We start from the raw sequence: 25485 nt of genomic DNA, 5'->3' as shown, positions 1-25485 counted from the left end.
GCTGGAGTTTTTTTTAAATGTCCTTTATCAGATTGAGGAAGTTTCTTATATTTCTAGTTTGCTGGAATTCTCCTTTTCCTCCTCCTTTAGTCCCCTCACCCCTCTCCTCCCCTCTATGAGATTGGTATTATTGTTTTCTGCCAATGTTTTATATAATTCACCAATGAAACCCTCTGGGCCTGGAGTCTTCTACATATAGGAAGATTTGTGAATTAAATTTCTTAATAGATGAGGGGCTATTCATATATCTGTTCCTTTGTTGTATCACTTTTTTGATTTTTCTTTCAAAGAAAATATTCATTTTATTTCTAAGTTTATTGGAATAAAGTTGTTAATATTCCCTTATCATTTAAGTATCTTTATGATATATAATGATGCCGTTTTGAATTACTGACATTGGTACTTGGTGTTCTATTTTTTCCTTTTTCTAGCAAATAGGTTTATCCATTTTATTAATCTTATCAAGGAACCAGTTTTTAGTTTCATTGATTTTTCTCTGTTTTCGTTTTTCTGTTTCATTGATTTTTACTCTTCATTGTGTCCTCCTTTCTGCTTTCTTTCAAATTAATATGCTCATATTTTTCCAGCTTAAGGCAGAAGCTTAGGTTGTTGATTTTAAGATTTCTTTTCTGATACTAATATTTAAAGATAAAAATTTATCTCTAAACTTTGATTTATTTAAACCTACATATTTTTAAAAATTATACTTTATTTTGAGAAATTGGTGATTCACATGCAGTGGTAAGAAGTAATACTGAGAGATCCCATCTACCCTTTATCCAGTTTCTTCTTTTTTCTTTTTTTTAAAGATTTTATTTTTTCCTTTTTCTCCCCAAAGCCCCCCGGTACATAGTTGTGTATTCTTCGTTGTGGGTTCTTCTAGTTGTGGCATGTGGGACGCTGCCTCAGCGTGGTCTGATGAGCAGTGCCATGTCCGCGCCCAGGATTCGAACCAACGAAACACTGGGCCGCCTGCAGCGGAGCGCGCGAACTTAACCACTCGGCCACGGGGCCAGCCCCACCCTTTACCCAGTCTCTTCTAATGGCAACATCTAGCAAAACCTTAAAATAATATCACAACCAGGAAATTAACACTGATACAATGTACCAATCTTATTTCACCAGTTTTACTTGTGTATGTGTATGTGTGTGTTTAGTTCTATGTAATATTAGCACCTGTATAGGTTCTTATATCCACCACCACAGTTAACATACTCAGTGGCAGAGATCTTTCCCATTCTTTTATAATCACTCCCACCACCACCACCACCACCACCCTGCAAAATGCCCACATCCCATGCCTAACCCCTGGCAACCACGAGTCTTCATCTCTATAGTTTTATCATTTGAAGAATGTTGTGTAAATCGAATCATACAGTATGTAAGCTTTTGAGATTGGTGCTTTTTTTTTTTAAGCTCAGCACAGTTCCCTTAAGATTCATCCAATTTGTTGCCTGTATCAGTATTTTGTTCCTTTTTATTCTTTGCAAAGTATGGGTCAGCACTCACCTGTTGAAGGACATCCTATTGTTTCCAGTTTTTAGCTATTAAGAATAAAGCTGCTGTTAACATTTGTGTCTCCGTTTGTGTGTGGGCATAAATTTCCATTCCTCTGGGATACATGCCCAGGAGTACGGTTGCTGGGTGTATGGTAATTGCGTGTTTAGTTTATAAGAAACTGCCAGACTGTTTTCCAGAGTGCCTGAGCCATTTTAAATTCCCACCAGCCACAAATGAGTGATCTAGCTTCTTTGCATCCCACCAGCATCTGTCACTGTCTTTTAGCCATTCTGATAAGGGTGTAGTCATGGCTCCTTGTGCTTTTAATTTGCACTTAATGGCTAATAATGTTAAACGTCTTTTCATGTGCTTATTTGGCATGTGTATTTCCTCTTTAGGCAAATGTCTGTTCATGTCTTTTGCCCATTTTCTAATTGGATTGTTTGAGTTTTACTCCTGAGTTTGAGAGTTGTTTATATATTGTAATTACTAGTCTTTTGTTGTATATGTGGTTTTCAAATATATTCTTCCACCTCGTTAGCTTGTTTTTGCATCCTCTTAACAGGGTCTTTTGCAGAGCAAATGATTTTAATTCTGATGAGGCCCAATTTATCAATTTTTCCTTTTATGGATCTGCTTTTGGTGTCCAGTCTGAAACTCTTTGTCTGGCTCTAGAGCCTGAGAATTATCTCTTAATTTTTGAAAACTTTTCCATTTTGAGTTAATTTTTTGTATATGGTGTTAGGTTTAGTTGAGGTTCATTTTCTTGGCTTATGTATCTTTAATTGCTCAAGCATCATTTCTTGAAGAAACTATCTTTCCATTGAGTTGCTTTTGCACCTTTGTCAAAAATCAGTTGAGCCTATTGTGTGGATCTGTTTCTGGGTTCTTCATCCTGTTCCACTGATGTGTGTGTCCGCCTCTTCTCCACTGCCACGCTGTCTGGAGTACTGTAACTATATGCTAAATCTTAAGGTTATACAGAGTGATTTTTCCCCCTTTATGTTTCTTTTTCAAAATTCTTTTAACTATCCTATTTCCTTTGCATTTCTATATAAATTTTAGAATAATCTTGTCGATATCTACAAAAAATCTTAACTGGGATTTTGATAGGAATTGCATTAAATTTGTAGATCAGTTTGGGGAGAATTGACATCTTTCCTTTGTTGGGTTTTCCAGTCTATGAATACAATGTGTCTCACCCTTTATTTAGATCTGTGATTTCTCTCATCAGTGTTCGGTAATTTCACTGTACAGATCCTGTACGTGTTTTGTTGTATTTGTATTAGGTAATCCCTTTTTTTTAGCTATTGTAAATGGTATTGTTTTCAATTTCAGTTTCTACATCTTCATTGCTAGCATATGGAAATATGACGATTTTTGTGTATTGATCTTGTATCCTGTGACCTTGCTTTTTGTTTTGTAGATTCTTTGGGATTTTCTGTGATCTGACATATCTTTAGAACATCACCCTGGCTATCCTGTGGAAGACAAATTATACCGGGGAAAGAGCATAACCAACAGGCACAGTTAGGAAACTATTAAAATATTCCAAACAAGCAATAATGGTTTTGTATAGGGCAGTCATTCAGTAGAGAGAAGTGGTTGAATTTTGATATGTTGTGAAGATAGAACCCAGGGGAATTTTAAGTGAGAGAAAGAGAGGAGTTAATGCTTTTACAGCCAATCGAATTTTTAACTATACTGTTATTGTTATTAAAGTATCTTCTCTTGAGGTAGGAAAACATGGATGCGTACAAATCTTATAGGATATAAGAAGATCATGCCTCAGTTTTTGAGTGTTCCAGGACCATTATAGAAGAATTAAGTTATGGGCAATGCGAAAACTGTATCTAATGCTTCCTAGCTACTCCAGAAATGTTTGTTGATAATAAATTTTAAAGTCATTTGTTCTGAGCAGATTAAACCTATTAGTAGCTACTAGAAGCTCCTTGTGAACCATTTAGGGCAAGTCTGCTTTACTTCACCTTCGTGGCTTAGAAAGGCAGAAGGATTTGTTCCTTTCTAGGCAGAGTAAATTTGATGCAGAGCAAAGAGTTGGCATGCACATATTTTAAAATATAGTTTATATTATTAAGACTATTTCATCTTTATGAATAAAATTTCATAGGCTAGAGTTACAAAGTGAAAACTTAAAGATTCTTCATGAAGCCCTGTTTCTGCTTTGCAATAATAATAACTTTATCTGTTACTGGTTACCTGTGTATCCTTCCAGAATTGTGATGTGCGTTTATCTTTTTTAGCCATTAATTTAAAAAAAAAATAAGTAGTTAGATTTACACAAGGTTTTGATGCTACTCAATCTGAGACCCTTTCTCTCATTTTCTGTCTTCTGGTTTATTTTCATTTGATATAATTCATTCTTTTTTTTTTTTTTAAAGATTGGCACCTGAGCCAACAACTGTTACCAATCTTCCTTTTGTTTTTCTTTTCTTCTTCCTCTCCCCAGCCCCTAGTACATAGCTGTACACTCTAATTGTGAGTGCCTCTGGTTGTGGCATGTGGTATGCCGCCTCTGGTCCGCATGGCCTGATGAGCAGTGCCATGTCTGCACCCAGGATCCGAACCGGGGAAACCCTGGGCCGCTGAAGGGGAGAGTGCGAACTTAACCACTTGGCCTTGGGGCCAGCCCCCGATAGAATTCAGTCTTAATCTAAAGAGAATTTTAATGTATTGCTACTTTTAAATTTTCTCAGAAGTGGATCTTTTGGAAATTAGAAACCCTGAGGAGGAAGACACAGTCTTTAAATGCAGAAAAGAATAAAATGAGTGGAAAAACATTTAGCATGTCAGAGTTTGAAAAAGCAAGCAGTTTTGACATTGCAGTGGTAAAAGAAAAAGAAATTTTAAAACCAAAGAATTATAGAAGAATATTTACATTGGCCAAAGTTGTTATAAAAACTATCATAGAGTTGACTAAATTTAGGATTTGAACTAGATAGTAAAAAAAAGAACAGGGATATTAAAGGTTGCTTCCTCCCTTATCCCCCCAAGGAGGCCTTAAATTTTTGGAGTTAGATTGCTTAAGTTTTGTAAACTTTACCTATTTAGTCAACTTTGAGTTGTGTTGCTTTCCATCCTGTTTCAAAGTAATGCTGTGAGGATTAATGGATATAAGATGCTAGAAGATTCCAAGATGACAGACATGTAAGGCTATGTTATTATTTTAATTGTTCCTAAGCAGTTTGTGTTTATCTTGTATTTACTTTATCACTCCATCGTTTTGCTTGGGGATAAAGTGTGTGGTTTTCTTAAATAGTTATCTGTTCTTTTATTTATTTACCTTAGGTCTTCGCTGGTGTTTCTTAATATTTAGTGTTATTTAGTTTTCTTTCTAAAATTAAATAATTTTTCATTATGTTCTTTTATCTAAAGTTGTATTTATATCTGTCTTTTGTTCCCATTCTGCTTGAAAAATAATTCCCACAAATTTACCTTAAAAATATAAGTCCTTTCCAAGTTATGCCCCTTAACAACTTCAATTCTATTGAAGACTGTTTTGAAAAGAGCTATTGGAAGCTTAAGGGCAGGATGTAATATTTAAGGGGTATCAGCATAAATAACTGTGATATAATATGCAATACTCCTATAATATAACTAAGGTCAGTAGCTGAATATAACTTTAATGTAATTGTATAACTATCACTTTAAGGCATAATTATTTAACTGGGACTCCTATTTTCAGAAGGAAATAAAAGATAATTAAGCATATGAACAGTTCTCTATCCAATAATCAAAGGTTTCAGGAATGCAATTTTAATCCCACCTTCCCCTGCCTTTGCAATGTAGAGCTAGAACAGAGAGATTTAGTAGAATCGTTTCAAGTTGTTTAAAGTTGTGTTCACAGAAAGGCATTTGGCTTTATCTCAACATGCAGTTTTGGAGATAAAGGTTTGTTTTTCTTTTGCTTGTGTACATAATAAAAGTACAGTTGAGATATATTTATAACACGAGTTTCAGGTATTGCCAGGTCCCTGAATTTTTTGAGAATTTAATTATGAGCATGCTATAAAAATTCATTATACTAGATTCTTCAAGAGATTTCTATAAATTTTTTAAACCATTTATTTTTATCATTGATATATTTTTAAAACTCGTATTGGGTAGAGACCAACAAAGACAATTTTTCTGCCAGCAGGGTGAGATTTTGTTTCTTCCGTTTTATTTTGTGTTTACAATCATATTCTTTGGGTATTGATACTATTTCCAATTGACCTTGAAAATGAATACAAAGGATAGACAATTCTGGAAAATATAAATTACCCACAAATTAGAATTTATTGCTTTCTGAGACGTCTACTTTCCCCTCTTAATCTCTGACAGTCTCTGCCGTGCTGAGAGACACAGGAGAGGCATCTCCCAGGGTCCAGTCAGCAAATGCTGGAAGGTTTACTTGGACCAGGTCACTTTTAAAAGTCAGGAAAGGTAAAATAGGTTGGGAAAATTTGCTCTTTTATAGGAATCCTTTTGAACTTTTAATTCTGAATACTAAATGAAAATAATTGGAACATTAAAAGCTCTATTCACCTGTTCATTTTTATGTATTCCTAACAGTGTCATTGGGTTGTGTCTCTTTTGGTTTGTAGAATACCCCTAAATGGTACCAAACTTGAATTTGTAGGGTTTCAGTTTTAGAAACACACAAAACGAAACATTTCGTTCTTTGCTAAGTGTCCTTCCGTACGTTGCTAGTGCACTTGCCTGAATGTCATGACTTTTATGCAGTCATTGTATTCAGTATATCAAAGGAAAGGTTTTGGCTTAGTGGTGAGTTCTACAGGCTTGTGATTTCTTCAAGATTTATCAAATGACCAGACAGTGTCAGGCAGGCAGCAAACCACTTCCTTGTGGTGTGTAATAGAATGGTATTTGGCTGTTCAGATTTGTGTTTTGACTGATAAAAGCTGAGGGCTTGACCGAAAAGGTTGATTAACTGGTGTAACAGATGCAATTGTGATCCATATTTTTCCTACTGTCACAGCAAATGACTGAGGTGGAGTAATCGCAGAGAGATTTGTACATACTTAGAGGCCTCATATCTGAGGCAAACTGGGAGCACACTCTTCAGCGACTTTGGTCTCCTGTGATGTGGTAGGAGTGTGGCGTTTTTCTGTTTCTGAGTGATGAGTTTTCGGAGGAAGCAGTGGGGGTAACGGTCCTCTCTGTGTGTGACGAAGCTTAATGACTCTTGAACTCACTGCAAAGCAGGATCTTCCAGTCAGCGTCGTGTGGTACAGTAATGCCCTGGACATGCCAGTAACTTGTTGTGAGAAAAGAGAATTATTTGATCAAGTGAATTTGAGAAACTTTTGTTAAACAATCAAATATATTTTTTGACTACAGGGTATCTCAGAGCCAATACGTAGTATCATATATTGTGTATTTCTAAGAAAGAGGTATATAGTTCACAGCATTTCCCAAGGCCGCTTGATCACAAAATGGCCTCTGACATCTAGGATGATGGTGCCCCATAGAAATTAATCGAGAAATATTTCTTAAAAACATGACTTTCTTTCTTTTCTCGTAAGAAAAGAGATTGGAAACAAATAGGGTGAAGTGTTAGTATTCGTTTCAACGTGGTGATGGGTAAATATTTTTTGGTTACATTATTTTCTATTAAATAATTAAACTGTCACAGAATTGAAAATTAAAAAGTATTCACAAAGAGGCTGGCCCGGTGGTGCAGTGGTTAAGTGTTCGTGTTCCGCTTCCCGGCGGCCTGGGGTTCGCCGGTTCGGATCCCGGGTGAGGACATGGCATCACTTGGCAAAAGCCATGCTGTGGCAGGCATCCCACGTATAACGTAGAAGAAGATGGGCATGGATGTTAGCTCAGGGCCAGTCTTTCTCAGCAAAAAGAGGAAGATTGGCGGTAGTTAGCTCAGGGCTGGTCTTCTTCTTCTTCAAAAAAGTATTCACGGAGATTTGAGTTTCTGCAGTTTTAGAATTAGAGAAACATAGAAGAGGAGCCTTTTGCAATTGCTGTAAAGATAGCTAGTGCCTTGGTGATGTTTTAATGCACCCCAAAACTTTAAAATTGTCTAAATTGAGTTGAAAGAAGTAGTGGCATATAGCTTTTGCTGGTATTTTAGTGAGCCAACAGTAGTTAAAGTCTTTAAATAGGAGATACTTGTACAAAATCCACTTTAGCATCCAATCTGGGAAACACTATTTCCCACAAGCTTTGAATTATATTTCTATAACTCTGTGAACTTGAACCTAACTCTAAAGATAATGAGGAATTTAAAATAACTCCAAACAACCATAGTCCTCCTGCGTCATTCTTGGACACGTTTTCAAGTAGGTCAAAGTTAATTGTTGGCTACCCCAGTCTTCCCTCAAGCTTGCCTCTGTCCCTCAGGAATCCCTCAGGAATACAAAAATCTACTGTCATGAGCTGATATATTCACACACAGCAAAGTATGAGTGTCCGAGGAGAAATAATGTTTCATTTCCAAATGATACTTACATTTTAGGGAAGTTCAAAGATTTATACCAAAATACTGAATTTCTAAAAGTGGAAGGCTTCCTTCAGTAGAGTGCAGGGTAGACGCTTTGACAAGGGCCTTCTTGTGACCTCTCAAATCCATCACTTAGAGGGTATGCTATACTTAGGAGACAAATGAACACTTGTTTTTTGTTTTTTTTAATGAGACAATTATTATTTTTTTTTTGAGGAAGATTAGCCCTGAGCTAACATCTGCCACCAGTCCTCCTCTTTTTGCTGAGGAAGACTGGCCCTAAGCTAACATCTGTTCGTGTCTTCCTCTACTTTCTATGTGGGACGCCTACCACAGCATGGCTTGCCAAGTGTTGCCATGTCCACACCCGGGATCCGAATCGGCGAACCCTGGGCCGCTGAAGCGGAATGTGCGAACTTAACTGCTGTGCCACCAGGCCGGCCGCTGAACACTTGTTTTTAAGCAGGAAAGGAAAATGAGGGAAAAGTATATTTAGTGGAAATGATAATGTTATTTTTTAAGATTGCAAATTAGAGGCAAATTAGAAATTACACGACCTCTTGAACCTGGAAAATATTTAGTGTTCAGATACTCTCTCTCTGCCCAGAACAGAGTCTAAGCTGAGGAGATGATGTTGTGGAGAGTTAGGGAAGGCCCACCGATTGGCTTCTGATACGCTGACCTTACGGCATTTCATTGCTACAGCCGTTATCAATAAATTCCTCGATTATTTATTTTCATAGGTCCACATAAAGACTAATTCCATACTGATAAGAATCTTTGAGGAATAACCCTTTCGTTGTAAATCAGTGTTATATTATTTCAATTTAGTTTTGCAGTTGCCTTGAGGCCAAACTTCGTTTAAATTTTTCTTTTAGTTCAGATAGGCACAAATGCCTAAGTAGAAATATGTTCACACCTATACGACAAGATATTTTAGCTTTAGAATGAATTTTGAATTCCCAGCTATTAAGTAGTTTCTCTTTTAAGCTTGTCAACAGTTTCCATTGAGATAGTTTGTGTAAAAATGGGAGATTTGATATTTTCCATGGCTGTATTAGTATTTTTTAAATGTGTTGAAAAGGGTAAGTTGGGAAATCCTAATATGTACTTATATTATGCATACATACATACATATATATTCAACTTTAAAGACGTATGATAAAATAGATAATAAAACATAATAGATGAATATATTTTATGTATTTACAAATGTGTTTAGATATAGACATATTTATATATTATATATTTATATTTGATAAAATAAAAATTATGTATTTTTTGGTAGATTCATTGAAGTCTAAAATTTCCAACAGGTATGAGAAGCTAAAACTACTATAAACAAAGCTGTTAGAAGTTAAAACTACTATAAACAAAACTTTCTGACAGTTCCACAGGATTCAGGTTTCAACGAGTGTGAACTAGAAGTATTTATTATGTAGAATGCATTTCAGAATCAGTTCAGAGAAGACATGTGTTGGAGAAGCGTTCGATCTCTGAGTGTAGGAGCTGTGCTCTTGATCGGTACCCTGGTACCCCGAGTGCTTATGAAGGCAGTTTCCCGTTTCTCAGTATGAATTTAGTATACCTTAAGTCAGCAGTCTTTGCTTCTGTATTTTCTCTGAAAATAGCACAAACTCACCTTCCGCTCCTGGCATTGCCTCACCTAGCTGCTGAAGTTGTAGTGGCAGCAACAGCTGAGACAGCAGCAGTGTGTCGGTAGAAATGGTCCACAGCATGGAACTGCAGCCACACACAAGACGGAAGACTAGTTCAAGGTTTGGTTACTGCAGGCACATTCTACCAAGTCTGCTTTGCTGTAGCAATTAAAATATTTGTCCCTTAATTATAATCCCTCGTTTTTCATCTTCCCTGAATAAATGAGGAAAAGGAATAGCTTATTGACAGTTGGGACTGATGGGTGTGTGTGTGTGTGTGTGTTTGTGCGTTTTGAGCAGTAATTTCAGGTAGGTGCCAACGAGCAAGGTGTTTGTTTATTCTCTTCTTTTGGGAGCAGCAACACGTGGCCTGGAATAGTCCTGAGAGCTCAGAATGTCCCTGTAATTATAGCTTTAGTTCCTTGGCTTGTATTCCTCCAGCCTTAAGGAACTGTTTGCATGTCTTGAGTTTGTGCCAGAGATCTGATGGGAATCAAAATCCAGACAAGGACCTATTAGTTAGCACATCCTCTAAGTTCCGGAGTTATCCTCTTAGATTGGGCTAGTTAGGGATGAGTTTCCAGCTTATGTCCTGCACCCTAGTAAATAAATGTAGCTTAACCTGATGTAGTCTACATATATGTCATTGAAATCTTTTGATCTTTTTTAAAATGACAGAAATTTATTCACAAATATGCAAATAAGTTTTGTCAAAGGATCCTAGTTTTAAAATATTCTGAAATATAAATGTCTCTGAAAATCTGTGGTTCTGAGATCTGGTACTCTCAAAAAAGTGGAGCTTTAACTGTTGCCTTCCAAATATCCTAGTTTCTTTTTCTGTTTTACTTCCCTTATCAGCATCAGACTGGAAATAAATAGATTAAAGGTAAAAGTGCAGGGTTGCCCCCTGCCCGCGTGCCAGTAAAGTAAAAATAAATGTGGTGCCAAGACCCGAGGCTGCTTTTGCTCACAAGTGAAAAGGGAGCTCTCCCGGGTTAGTTCCTGTTTATTTTCTGGAACGTTTATGTTCAGTTCTGAAAGCTGTGTTATGTATGCCTAGATCTCTCACACCTCTTAGCTTTTTCCTTCTGCGGCACATGCAGAGGCTTCCGTGAAAGCAGAGCGGATTGGACTGTGGTTCATCGACGTAGATTCCCTGTGGTATTTAGGTCTTTCAGACACTTTGGATACTGGGACATGTGGCATTTGGAAGACTGTCAGACTACAGTGATTCTCGTGGACGCTCTGGTTAGATTCAGACAAGCAGCTCCTACAGTATTTAAATCATTCCACCCTATGCCTTTTACCTTTTAGGTCTGTATACCCATGTACCCAGCCCCCTCTTTGCCAGTTTTTCTCCTTGTCTTGTGTTCTGTGTGTCTGGTGTTCTAATAGAATTGGAAAGTGTAGAACCATTATTATAAGCACTTCTTTCTATTCTGAACCTGATATAATTCAGTGAATAATAATATATTTATTTACATGTAAAATTTCTCTAAAGGAAAAGCAAGATTATAATATAGATACCTAGAGAAATAAGGTGATTTTGAGAGAACGTAATTTGTTTCAGAGATGCTGGGGTGATTTATACTTAAAAAATGGACAGAAAAATAATTTTCTGTTTTTATAGCCAAATCAGCATTCTGTATCAATATTTTCTGTCCTCAGAATTTCATGTAGTTTGATTTCATTAAAAAAAAAGACCCACTTATTTTGAAGGGAATAAAACATGCTCAATTTGATAACATGTCTTGTGGGTAGGTTATTGACTGTCAGGAAGGTTTAGCTTTATAAAAAGATTATCCCTAAAGCTGTGAAGAAAACTTTCCCCCACTCTTGATGTGAAAATTACTAAGTATTTTGCATGCTTAGAATAATTTTACTGTAGCATCTCTGAAGTGGTCAGAGTGCAGAAGTAAGCCCGGTTACCTGGCAGCAGAGAGCAGGTTGAAAGATGTGAGCCACATTCTTTCCATTAATTGTTAGAAAAGAGACTCTCCAGTCATCCAGCCCAGTTGCTGGGAGTTTTATGGAGTTAGTTGCTGCTGAAGAATCTGTCCCCAACTTTTGTTTTCTGAATGCTGAAGCACCTTGGAAGCCTTCTGACTATAGCAGCATCAGCCTTGTTGTGGACCACTTAGAAAGTGAGCCATGATGATGTGTGAGACCTGTAATGGAAAACCTGGAGCCCCTTTGATTTGCCCCGATTTGCCTATGATACAGTAACATGATGATATTCCAAATAAGGCTCAGACCTGTGAACTCCAGGGGAAAAGTGAGAGAGAGGAAGAAGAGAGGGAATGAGACGAGGGCAATTGTGGACTGGAGAGAGGTCTTTTTGATGGTTTCTTTCTACTTGTACTTTCCTACTTTTCAGGTCTGTGAATAAGATGAGCAAAAATGCAGGTAGGTTTCATGGTATTAATCTCTGTACCTTTTGGAAAATTCAAAACCTCATGTCTCTCGTCTATTAGAGAAGGGACGGGAACTAACATTAACTGAGCATCTCATATGTCTAAGAAATTGTACCAGATCCTTTACACAGATTAATTATCTCACTTTTTTTTTTTTATCATCGCAACACTTTTCTAAGGTGAGTACTGTTATAATCCCCTTTTAGAGGTGAATGCTTCCCCAGAGCTGAAGCATTCTGAGGTTGAAAATCTTGCCCAATGTCTCACATTGTCGTTTGATCCAAAGCAGTTTTCTTCCCATCCCTCCTGTAATTCAGAGTAATTGTCTTGTGTTCTAATAGAATAGAACCTAAGAGTTCTCTTTATGCATTTTAATATATGTCTTGTTAAAGAATATGTAGAAACTAGAGTTTTAAAAGGATCTTGTCAGTCAGATTGTAGTTCTGACTCCTGTACCTTAGCCACCCTAGGTAAACTAAGTATCTGTCTAGTTTTAAATAATTCTGGAAAAGATTCCACAATTTCCCTTAGTAACCTAAATCTGTCATTGCTTTGATTTAAGCCATTTTCTTCTGGTTTGCCCTAAATAGAGCTGGAGAACAGCTGGTCACCATTCTTAGTAGAACAGTCCATATATTTCAAGGACTTGAAAAAGTATCTCCTCAGCTCTTTCTTCCCAGCCTGGATACTTCTAGCCTCTGATCCTTCTGCTTTTCCAACCCTTTCATCATCTGTGTAGGTTCCCTCCCTTTTTATTTCTCTGCATTCCCTCTCAGATGTGGAGATCAGAACTGGGCATGGATATCCAGCATGAGTCAAGCAGTGAAGAGTAAAATAAGAAGCTTACCTCAGAGTCTCTAAACTAATTTCTATTTATGCACCCCAGTGATGTGCTTGCTTAAAGCGCAGCGAGTGTGGTGGCCTGCTCTCGCCTTTCGCTGCTGGGCCTGCTGTGGTGCCCAGTGGTTTTCTCCCTGTGGTGGTTCCCTCATTTCACACGGCCAGCCTTACCTGTGCATGCTGTGTCTTATGTTCCAGAAAATGTTACTTTGCAAAGTGACAGAAGAGACCTCATAAGTAGGAAGAAGATTTTGATGGGAAAAAAAAAAACTTTTAAAAAGATTTCAGTGTGTTCAAAGTATGTTATTAAAAATGCTTTGTTCTTTATATGTTTACAACGGGACATTGACATACTTCATATATAACTAAACAGTTGGTAACGCAACTTTGCCTCAATCATTCAATTCATAACATATGGGTTTTCTAATAGACCAACCCCATTTTGAACGTTGTTAGAATCCACCAGAGTTCTGTCTGTGTTTCTGGCTTATTTCCTAATGGGAACCTGAGATGCTTGCTATCTATTATATTATCTATTTTATTGAGGAAATGTTAAATAGTACTAAATACCAGGCCAAGTTTTAGCCATACTATCCTTTAAAACTCACTCCAAAATGTGCATTTTTTGTAAAAATGGCCAATCTTTATTCCTTCCCACTTCAGAGTGTTTGTAATTTATAAAATCACTTTGTTTCTTAGGAGGTGTTATAACTGTAGTACTTTTTTCAATTTTACATTTGCTTATTTTATTACTCAATTTTATGCAATACTTTACCTTTCCTGTTTTAGGTAAGGGGTCAGAATTATCATTTTTATTTAGCTAGCGAGTGTCTTGTTTTCATTCGACTTAAATGTGATAGTTTCTATTAGTGGACCTACCATTTTCATTCTGTTACAGCGTTGAAATTTGCCAATTTAGAGTTGGAGTTCTCCACGCACGCTTTTTTAGTTTAGTGAAAAGTTTATGCTCGCTCAGTGAGTGCTGCATAAGGTGCTTGAGAGGACAGTCAGCACTGCTTTAATAGCGTTGAATCAACCCTGGAGAAAAGTTAGCTGCTCTCTATAAAATGTATGCCTAAGATTAGCCATTTTGTATAGAAAAAAATTTGTGGGTCATTGCACCTATTGGAAGCATTTCATAATCATTTAACGTCTTACCAGTAGATTCGCATCGTCTTTGCTTATGAATGACTCCTTAATTGGACAGTACTTATGAAGTAGCAGTTTTCGCTCTTTAGCCTTCATCTTGACATGGGACCTACTGCCTGTGTCTGTAGTCACTTCTTGTCTCCCCCCGTCACCACATTCCTCAGTGGTGTGTTGTGACACAGGTATGCACAGCTCTTCTTGACAGCTATGCCAGTGCTCCTTTGCTCTGAGGAGACTGAGAGAATGGTGTTCTTCTTTGAATTCTTGACAATAATTCCCACCTCATTTTAATATGTTGGGGAGGCTTACTAGCAAGACGAATGTGATATTTATTCCCTTTAAATTCCATTCACCATCAGTTTTTAAGAACATTCAATCTCCAGTCTCAGCAGGTCTACGGAGAAAACAAACTACTACTAAATAGTCTCTCAGAAGCAAACGCTTGTTAGAACTTTTTATTTTGAAATAATTCTACATTTACGAGAGAGTTGCAAAGACAGTACAGAATGTTCTCAATACAGCCATCACTTAGTTCAGAGCTAAAACTTAAAGGCAGAATAGCTTTTACAGTGTCTCCTGCTTAACGTCCAGATACTAGCTATCTTTTAAAGTTGCCAAGGCCTTTGGACGGTTGGGTGCCTGCAGTGGTGGTGGTGTGGAGCACATAGATGCGGGTGCCTGTCCCAAGTAGGAGAGGAGTTGAAGCATCTGAACGAAGTTTTGAAGTAGCAGTGGTAGGCTGCGTTTCCCACTTCTTAAGAAGGAGGAAGTATTTCTGGAGACTCCCCTATCTCTAATCAGATCTAGCCTGGTAGCTGCAACTGAATGCTGGAGAATCTGCTCAGCGTCTTCTGTTTGACCTGCTGTGGTTGGTTTGAGCCTCCTCCCACTGTAGACACTTATTTTACTGAGGTACCTTATTCTTATGCGACATTAACTTGCAGTGGCATAAAAGGCCCACTGATAATACTTTCTTGGTCATTTAATTCCAGTGCTTTATTCTTCACTGATAAATTTGATCTACTTTTTGGTGGAAAGGTTCTTCACCTGGAGTAAATGCACTTTTATGGATTCATTGTGGGCTTTATAGTGTGTAGGAGAGTTTGAATTTTCTGAGGAGAGGATCCATAGATTTTATGAGATTTTTCAGGAGTGTGTGTAACCACTCCCAGCCCTCTCCCTCCTTCCCCAAATTAATAACCCTTCTGCTCCAGCGTGAGAAAGATAGCATGGAAAATGTCCAATGAGTTAAGACTGACATTCCACATTGCTAATGAGATTTTAAATGTATATTTATTCCCTATCAGTATATATTAGAATATACATGTCTCTATTAAGAATAAAATTAAATTATGCTCTTGCTTTAAATAAAATTACTTTAGGTTAATAAAATTTAAATTGCTGGTCAGGGAAATTAATTTTCCTTTTTTCTTTTATATAACAGTGAAGTTCATTTTTTACAATTAGTTAAATGTAACAGAATATCCCACTACAATCAAATAGCTTATAACCATGAAATGTCAGTAGGCACAAAGAAAAAAACATTACAGATTGTGTTACTTTTATGCTAGAAATAAGGACAAAATGTCCGGGAACTTTTAGATTATTGAGGGAAACTGATGGAAATGCTAATCTTGTATGTTTATAGGAGATTTTCAAATTTCATTTTAGTATCCCTTCTGACTCCCAGATAAACACCAGCGAGAAAGCAGACTATGTCTTACCGAGTTGAGAATAATACTGTTTTTTTTAAGGCTATTTTATATCAATTATATTTTCTAGGTAATCATAAAATTTGATTATACAAAAGCAAGAAAAAATCGTCTTGTATATTTGATTGAGATTTCAGAAAACGTCATTTTGCCCCATGAAGCACCTGGTCCTTTAAAACAATGATGTGATAAGAAATAGAAAGCTGCACCTGTGGGAGAAGTTTGAAATATATTTTAAGGAAATATACCTTCCATTTTATGCCTTCCATAAAATAGAATAATTGGTTCATCATGAAAGATTGTGCACTTCTTATCCAGTTGTCTTGGTGTTATTCCATTGCATCCTGAATTCATGTCTCTTATTCAGAGGGTATTTAAAGAAAGAACTACATTTTTAAAAGTCTGAGCCCTTTTAACTGTAAAAGACATGATGGTTTTGAAGAATCTATAGTGTATTGAAGAAGTTCTCATAGATTTGGTGACCAATTAAGACCAAACTCCTTTTCTTATTCTAGTATAGCACTTTGTCCAGACAGCAATATATCACATTGTTATTATAGCATCTGTCTGCACTGGGGCTGCTTAAGGGCAAAAATGGAATCCTATTCAATCTATATTCTCATATTTAGCACAAATCGGTGTGTTCTCAACAGCTAGAACTCAGTAGATGCTGCTTAAGAGAACAAATTCACTTTCATCGAAATACCATCCCCTATATTCTCTAGCTGTGCTGTCCAGTATGGTAGCTGCTAGCTCTGTGTGGCTAATGAACACTTGAAATGTGGCTAGTTTGAATTGAAATTTGTTATAAATATAAAATACACCCTAGATTTCAAAGACTTAGAATGTAAAATGAGTCATTAATATTTTTATGTTGATTCCATGTTGAAATGGGGATTTTTTAATATTTTTGATTAAATAAGACATCATTAAAAATGAGTCCACGTATTTCTTTTTGCTTTTTTTTAATGTGGCTGGTAGATAATTTAAAACTACATCGTGGTTTGTGTTAAATTTCCATTTGACACTGCTGTTCTGAAGCAAAAGTTGGTAAATGACGGCCCTGGGACCGTATCTGGCCAATTTTTATATGCCCAATGAGCTAAGAACGGTTTTTATATTTTTTAAGGCTTGTAAAAAAAAAAGTAAGTATATGCAACAGAGACTATATGTGATATGCAAAGCCTAGAATATTACTATCTGGCCTTTAATATAAAAAGTTTGTTTCTCCCTGTTCTAAAGAAATTATGAGGATATAACTCATGGTTTTTACCCTCTAGCATCTTGTATAGTTTAGTGGAAATAACCTTTTTGAAATGCTACGTAACACAGTTGAAGTGTTATTCAGTGATAGTGTATGTGTTCAGGCACCATATGTAGGACTTAGACTTGAAGGGTGAGGCGATTTTGGCAGGAAGAGTGGTGGGTATGGTGATGTGTTTCCCAGATCCCCCTACAAAGAATTTCTTGCTCTCTTGGCTGCTGGGAACATTACCAGCCCTTTTGGGGGCTGCCATTGTAGAGAGCCACCTTGCCCAAGGTCACACCCTCCCCAGGGTGGCAGATATTCAGTGAGTGATCTGGGTGGAGTATAATGGCCTCACCATTTCAGCAAGCCTGAGACAACTCTGAAGGGCCACAGAGCTTATGGAAGTGTTATGAAGCTGTCATGGCTCAACTTCTCCCTCTTCCCAATTCTGCATCCTTCCTCTCCTTTCCTCAGGTTTTGATCCCCGAGGCATTTACTAGTAAATGTTCTGCACACTTGTATCTCAGCCTACTACCCAGAGAATCCAGCGTGCACCGTGCAGCAAGGGGAAGAGTATTCCACTTGTTGAGAGTTGAGGAAACAAAGGGACAGAGGCAAGAAAAAATAAAGGCTCCAGGGGGATAGTGAAATTAATTACCTGCATGGTGTTTGTGTTTGAAATGATAGACTGTAAGATTGCCAAAAGGGCTTTTTCCTGGGGAGAACAGAAAGCTTTTTGAGCAGGGATATGGCATGAAGAAAACGGTGCTTCAGGGGACTTAATCTAGTAAAGAGAAGTGTGGATTATAGGAAACAAAATTGTTAAAGGAGTGTATATCCCTTTTTTTGCCAGTTTTTCAGCAGTGCCTGATTTTGTGGGCTGTCAGTGAGTGATGATTGAATACTTTGTTTAACTAAAACCGTATTAGTTGAGATTTGAGACTTGAAATTATTCTGGCGATGTGTTCCTTTGGATCTCTTCTGAAGGCTGGATCAGGTTCCCTGCCTTTAGTCTATTCCTGAAGAGGGCGGGAAGAGTGCCCTGCTGGAGTGTCCTGGGCTCGTCCACAGGCTGCCTGGCATTTTACCCCCTCCAGTTTTTCCGAATACCAGCTGACACAGCTGAGCCACCTCTTGCCAGTTGAGTTTGCTGTGGCCACTTTCTTCTCTTCTACAGGGAAGACAGACCTGCCCACAGCCATAATCAGAAGGGCAAAACTGAATTGGGTGGTCTCCCTGGGTAGGTAGACGGCACAGCTTACCTGGGGCCCCTTGTGTTTCCTTCACAGTTTTACCCCTCTGTCTGGTTTGGAGGGAAGTGTTTTTGTTTTTGTTGTTGTTCTTTGTAGATCTGAAGGAGTTGGTTATTTGATATTGCTATTTAGAGCTAAGGAAGAGAAGCCTTTGTTACTAGGGCCGGGAAGGGCGGCACAAGACTAGGCTTGGAATTAGGCAAACAGGGGCAGCATCAGAGGCTCTTCTGGAGTTGGAATAGCCTGCTCTCTTACCACTGTTGCAGCTCCGAGAACCAGCAGGAAATAGAAATATTATATTATATGGTAATTTTCTCAGCCTGAAAGGATTTATCCTCCCTTGGCCTTTGTTATGAATTGCTGGAATTTACATTACTTAAATTTCATTGACAAAAGCAAAGATGGGCAACGTACAATTATGAGCTTATTAAAAATAACCCTTTGACAGGGCAGTAAAATGGTTGCCTGTTTAAAGTTGGCAGAATTTCTTAGGGTGTTTTATAAAAAGCAGCCTCAGTCTTGGCTGGCTGTGGTCAGTCCTCTGAAGTAAATTCAGTTTCAGTTGCCCATTGAATATTATATGCTTGTGTTTCCACAGAAACAATTTTGTAAAATTTGGTATTCAGAAAGTACCAGATGGAGATATTATGGACAAACAGGAATGTAAGATGCTTAAGTACATAGTCATTTGAAATGAAATAAACAAATAGTAGAACTAGCTTCTTAACATGACTCATAATTCCCAAGCAACGTTTGCATTATAAAAATATCTAGTAGTTTTCTTAAAAGAATGACTGTTTCTTGCTCATAAATCTCTTCCTAAAAGTTGGTGCCTTTGGTTTATCAAACCACAAGTTAAGACATGTATATATATATTTTTTATTATTATTGAGTTTATAATAGTTTACATCAATGTGAGATTTCAGTTGCACATTATTTCTTGACTGTCACCACATAAGTGCTCCCCTTCACCCCCTGTGCCCACTGCCTACCCTGCTTCCCCTGGTAACTGCTGAACTGTTTTCTTTGTCTATGTGCTTGTTCATTTTCCACATATGAGTGAGATCATCTGGTGTTTGTCTTTCTCAGTCTGGCTAATTTCGCTTAGCATAATTCCCTCCAGGTCCTTCTGTGTAGTTGCAAATGCAATGAATTTGTCTTTTTTTATGGTTGAGTAGTATTCCATTGTATATGTATACCACACCTTCTTTATCCATTCATCACTTGATGGGCACTTGGATTGTTTCCAAGGACATGTATATATTTTAATGAATGCAGATACATAGGAGTGACTCTCTTAATTTAAATTTGTATCAGAACAATTTAGTCTTTACACTCAAAATTTATTTTGTGTATACTCTCTATTTAACTATGTCGGAGTTCCCAAAGTACGTTTTGTTTTGTATAGGGCTACTTTTTTATTTCCCATAAATTGTATTATCTCTGTTGGGGATGGGAACAAGATGATTATGGATGATGTAAATCACTTTTCAGGCATGAAAGGAGATGGGAAGGTGGGGCAGAACGGAGAGGGAAGGAGTCTGCTGGTGTCACCTGTCTTCTAGAGCTTTTGAACTGATAATAGAGCAGAGTTAACCTCTTGATAAACCTTAGGTTGAATGCTTGAGTACCCATGACATAGTAGTAAAAGGAACCTACGGTGCTTAAATATGTCAGTGTTTTTCTCAGAATACATTGTCTGGAAAGTAAAATCTGGATAGTGCAGGTATGTGAGCAGTGTTACGGTTAATAAGTAAGAAAAAGATATCAGATAAGCAGGATAAAGTAGCATTTTACATGACGGCTTTTACTTTAATTTCATGGCATGGAAGAGATATAGCTCCACCTCCTCTGTTTGCTAGAAAACATCCTCTGCACCTCTGGTCTGTTCAGGCTGGTTCCTTAATCAGTCTCCTACAACCTCCTATACATGGAGTCGTAGCATATGTGTTTTTAGTTGCTGGGATCCCAATATTTCCGTTCGTATTAAATTAATGGAACCTTTAAGACTTTAAGAATATACCAGTGAGGTATATCATTTCCTAGGGGCGGTTTGACAATATCTGTCTAATTGAAATATAGATACAACCGTTGATTCACACTTCTAGAATGACATAATCCCAAAAATGTATGTGTATAGGATATTTTTTGAAGCATTGTTTGGTGATAGTAAAAAGTGGACATACCCTCTGTGTCTGTCAGTTGGAGACTGAGTAAATAAATTATGGCACCTGTGCCTCTAAGTTACTGACTGCCAAGTTAAAAAGATGATGTGAACGTGTGTGGAAGGGTGTACAAGACATATCACTAGATGAAAGAAAAGCAAATTGCAGAACAGTTTATATAGTGTGGTCTAATGTATGTAAATAAAAAAAGTGTCTGGGTCTATAGCTGTGTTTCCTGTTGCAAAATATGTCCAGAAGGACATCCAGGTACTTTTGGAGAGTGAGATTGAGGGAGCTAGGGGTGGAGAAGAGGGGATTTTCATGTTTAGTTTCTTTTTCATACTGTTTGAATTGTTTTAGTGGTAAATATATTTGTAAAATATTTTAAATTTAAATATAGACCACTGATATAAAAATGCATAGAATACTAACAATGATGATATTTATTGAGTGCTTATTAGCTATTGCATACATGTGGCATATATCTACTCACCAAATTATCACGGAAACCCTGCCAGGTAGATCTCCTGTGATCCTTGTTTTATAGATGGTGAATCTGAGGCACAGAGATCTGTGGTTATATGTCCAAGTCAGTGTATGAGGAAAGAGTCGAGTGAAAGCGCTGGGTGTAGGTATTGAATGAACATTGCCATTTATAAATGATCTCTCCTCTGTGACCGAGAAGACTAACATGGTGGCTCGCTAGTTAGTGAGCAGGAAGGAAAGGGAAGGTGGGTTCTTTTACCCTGTGACTTCCTCAGTGGTTCTTAGGAGTTTAATTCAAGGAGAAAATGGGCTTTGATAAATTCCAAGGACTTCTATGTGAGGGAGTCATTTCCAGGGGAAAAAACCAGCCATGCTTTGGAATTGTCTGTAGGTATTTCAAAACAGAGAGGTATTCTATGAGTCATTTCTCCTAAGAACTGGCCTAGTGTAGTCAGAAAGAATCCTTCTCATATTTTCCAAGATTATTGGTGGGTTGAGAGATGCTAACAAATGGTTTTCTCTCTTGCAGTAGTTATCCAAGTACAGGAAGGAGAAAAATAGCTGCTAGGCCAGGGCCCTGAGTGCATTTTAGAACAGTGACCCTTCATTAAACAGATGTTTATTGTGTACCTCAGGAACCTACAATTAATATATTTTTACAGCTAAATTCAAACTTCTCGGACCTTCAAAATCCTCCGTAATCTCTTCCCTTTTTATCTGTTAACCCCTTCCCTCACTGTTCTCCAGTACACTCCCTCGCCTTATCTGGCCTCTTCCTGCTGGCTTCTCAGTCATTCCCCTGTACTGCCTTTGCCAGGAAATGAACTCCTTTAGCGCAGGGTCGTCTGTTTGTCCTTAGTGTCCTGCTACAGGTAACAGTGCCTGTAGCCTAGGAGACTTGTGGCTGTTCAACAAGTGAGTGAATAAGTGCATCCATCTTTGTCTCCATGCTCTTGCACGTATGCATTTCCATATGTAGGTTTTTGTCTTCCTTTCTCTGTTCAACCTTTTCAAAACCTTTAGACCAGCGGCAGTGTCCTTGTGCAGAGACCCTCAGTATCACTGACTTCCTGGCTCAGATGCAACAGGTCCTGCTGCCTCTTGTACCAACTCCAGACTCCTTTGCACTTAGGGACATTGTGCTTCCTTGTACATCTGAATGTTATTTCTTATTAGGCTGGTTTTCAGACTACCTCAAAGCACACTTACACATTATCTTCTCTGTGGCCTGTGATGGGAACATCTTTCTGTTAGATGCAAGAGTTGAGAGCATGGCCTCTGGACAGATGACCTAAATTCAAATCCTGCTCCCTCCTAGCTGTATCAAGTTTCTCAGCCTCAGTTTCCTCCTTTAAAAAGAAGGAAAGTAACAGAGTCCTGTGTCTAATAATATTGTGAGGACTGAATAATCTATTTTAGTGTTTAGCACAGTTCCTGGCTTATCATAAGCACTCAGTAAATGTTATTGATTATGACTGAGTTGCTTCTGTGTACATTTTGTCTCATCTGTGATGAAGACGACAAGGCAGGGGCTGCTCCTGGACCACGCAAGTACAGTTACTTAATAGCTGTTGTTGACAGATTATTAGTAAGATGGATGATAAACACCTTCAAGAGGTAAGGGAGTGACTGAAATCATTATAAGTGATTGTGTAGAGACATTAATTCCTCTCTCTTGCATCTTGGCGGGTCCACTAATTTATAAAACAAACTGTTGTCGATTGCTTACTGTGTACCAGGCACCATTCTAGGCCCTGGTGATAGAGCAGGGATCAAAACAGAGGAAAATGCTGTCTTCATGGAGCTTACATTTGGTTATGAGTAAAATATGGTATGTGAAATGGTTATAAAGGCTGTGGAAAAAATGAAGCAACAGAGGGGGCTAATGAGGATACATGTATAAGTGTTTGTTGGGGTGTGTGTGCCTGTCTGTCTGTCTGGGGGTGTGGATTGCAATTTTAAATACGGGGGTTAGCAAAGACCTCACTTAGTACGGCACACTTAGAAAAAGCTCTGAGGGAGGTAAAGGAATAACCATGTGTACCTGTGGGAAGAACTTTCTAAGCAGAGAGATCAGGAAGTGCAAAGGTCCTGAGCCAGTAGCATACCTGGTATGTCCAGGGAACGGCAATGAGGCCAGTGTCTTTGGAGCACAGTGAGTTGGAGAGAGAGAAATAGGAGATGAGGTAAAGCCGTGGTGGTGGTGGGGGCCACAGATGATGAAGGACACTGCAGATCCTAACAAGACCTGTGTCCTTTGTGCTGTCTGAGATGGGGAGCCTTTGGAAGGTTTTGTGTGAAGGGGTGATATTCTGTGATTTAGGTTGTGGCGGGAGGACTCTGGCTGCTGTGTTGGATGCAGAAGGGAGTGAGGCAGGAGCAGGGAGACACGTTGGAGGCTGTCTATGGCAGTGATCTGGGAGAGGCATAATGCCAGCGTGGGCCGGGGGGGTTGGAGTGGCGGTGCTGAGATGTGGCTGGATTCTGGTTATATTTTGAAAGCATAGCCAATAGGAGCTGCTGACAATTGGGTATGGGGTATGAGGGGAAGAGAGGAGTCAAGGATAAGACTTTTGGCCTAAGCAACTTAGAAGGATGGAGTTGTTATTTATTGAGATGGGAAAGACTGAAGGAACAGTAGGTTTGCAGAGAAAACAAGAGCTAAATTTTGACGTGTTAAATTGGCATGCCTTTTAGACATTCACATGGAGATAGGAAGCTGACCTTTGGATATAGTCTGGAATTTGGGGGAGAGGTCAGGGCTGGAGATAGAAATTTGGGTTTGTCAATATATAGGAAGTATTTGAAATGTTGAGATTGGATAGTTAATTAGTTGGCAAATGCCTCCTGATTTTGCCACACCTTTTTAAAAATTAGTTTCTCTATCTGTATTTTACTCGTTCTTCTTACCCATCTTCTCACCCTACAAAGTCCAAAGTGGCAGTGGTATTGCCATTTATCATCCAACCTGGGGGATGTGGAGGAGCATTCTACTTTTTTTTTCTCATTTTGAGTGTCAGAATAAACACTCATTTTAGTGAGATGAAGGATTCTTCTGGATGACTCTTAGTTGTGATCAGATCATGATCTAAATAGAAAGTTGGAAACTTATTTTCATGTTTCTTTTGTTAGCCGTATTTATTTTTGTATCAACTGTGTGCTAAGCAAGGTCTGCCCATCCATGAATCAGCCTATAAACATGTAGAACACTGTGTACCTGTGCTGGGATGACATAAGAGACATATTGCTGTAAGTTTCTGGCCTCAAGAAACTTGCTAATCAGTGGAGAGCCTGGACTCACCCAGGTAAACCAATTAGAGCACAATGTAGGACAGAATTGAATTGTGCCTTGGGTTGTGTAATTTAGCAGTATAAGGAGAAGCTTATTAAAATTAACCCTTGGGGGGCTGGCCCCGTGGCCGAGTGGTTAAGTTCGCGCGCTCTGCTGCAGGCGGCCCAGTGTTTCGTTGGTTCGAATCCTGGGCGCGGACATGGCACTGCTCATCAAACCACGCTGAGGCAGCGTCCCACATGCCACAACTAGAAGGACCCACAACGAAGAATGTACAACCATGTACGGGGGGGCTTTGGGGAGAAAAAGGAAATAAAATAAAATCTTTAAAAAAAAAAAAATTAACCCTTGGATATTTTGACCATGTTCTGATAAATTGCTCTCTTTTTATCATGCATGGATTGGGTGGAGCAAAGGGCAAGATAGAGTGCACAGGAGAGGGTTTTGTCCTCCTGTTGTCAGGGACCCCACAGGTCTTGGTGATACCTTTGAGAGGTGTTAGAGCCGCTTGCTCCTTCTCACAAAGGTTAATGAGCATGTGACCCACATTCCCAAAGCCAGAACCTCTTGTAAACCCAGATGTTGACTTTTTCATTCATAGAAACACCCACTTTTGAGAAATAGATAAAACATTTTTTAGTGAATTGCTGGTTGCCTCTTATGCTTGACTATTAAATTCTCAAAATAAAAACACATTGGTGACACTTGGAGAGGAGCTTCATTGCAAGAGCTGAAAGCATTAGCGAAAGCTAGTATTAATGCTTCATTAATAAATCAGCAATGGGTAAGAAACTAGATCTTCCTTTTCCTGAAGACTTTCATGTATCTCCATGCTCCATTGGTCTAGGGGTCAGGAAACTCCTAAAGTTTGAGGTCAGATGATATCATATGGTGTTTCCATTCTCTGGACAGATTGGCTGATTCTTACACCCCTGGATTAATCCACCTAGGTTGGATAACCTAGCTAACTGACATGGATAATGAATGCATCCTTTATTTTCATATGAGGTTTTTTAAGACTAACCGGAGAGGTGTGTATATAGAGAGGTGGAGAGTTTTGGCTTTTGCTTGGTAATGCTAGTCTAGCATCAATAAGTGAGGGAGGATGGATACATTAAAACTCATTTTCATTTAGCTTTGGAATGCTTAATAGAATGGTTTTGTAGTAGATAATGTCTTTTTAATTGGGTTCATTTTAGTAGATATTAAAATTAGAAGATGTTATTTAAGTGGTGTAAGAAAGTCTAAAACATTTCCTTTGGATAATCCTCAAACAGCTTTAATCT

At 38.2% G+C, this 25485-nt stretch overlaps 1 protein-coding gene across 50 annotated transcripts in view; it reads left to right on the top strand.

Moving 5' to 3' along the window:
• CAMK2D (calcium/calmodulin dependent protein kinase II delta) overlaps nucleotides 1–25485 on the top strand; it is a 291337-nt gene that overhangs the window by 41747 nt on the left and 224105 nt on the right. Inside the window, exon 1 of one of the 50 annotated variants that reach the window (XM_070504676.1) lies at nucleotides 18167–18243. The exons of 48 other annotated variants lie outside the window; for them this stretch is intronic. The gene's annotated coding sequence lies outside the window, so the exon portion shown is untranslated. Of the gene's footprint in view, nucleotides 1–18166; nucleotides 18244–25485 lie in introns of those variants that run through there. One more of the 50 variants, XM_070504678.1, reaches the window with a different exon arrangement.

This window comes from Equus asinus, chromosome 3, assembly GCF_041296235.1.
Source record: "Equus asinus isolate D_3611 breed Donkey chromosome 3, EquAss-T2T_v2, whole genome shotgun sequence".
Taxonomy (NCBI): Eukaryota; Metazoa; Chordata; class Mammalia; order Perissodactyla; family Equidae; genus Equus; species Equus asinus.
This window is presented reverse-complemented; position numbering and strand designations above follow the sequence as displayed.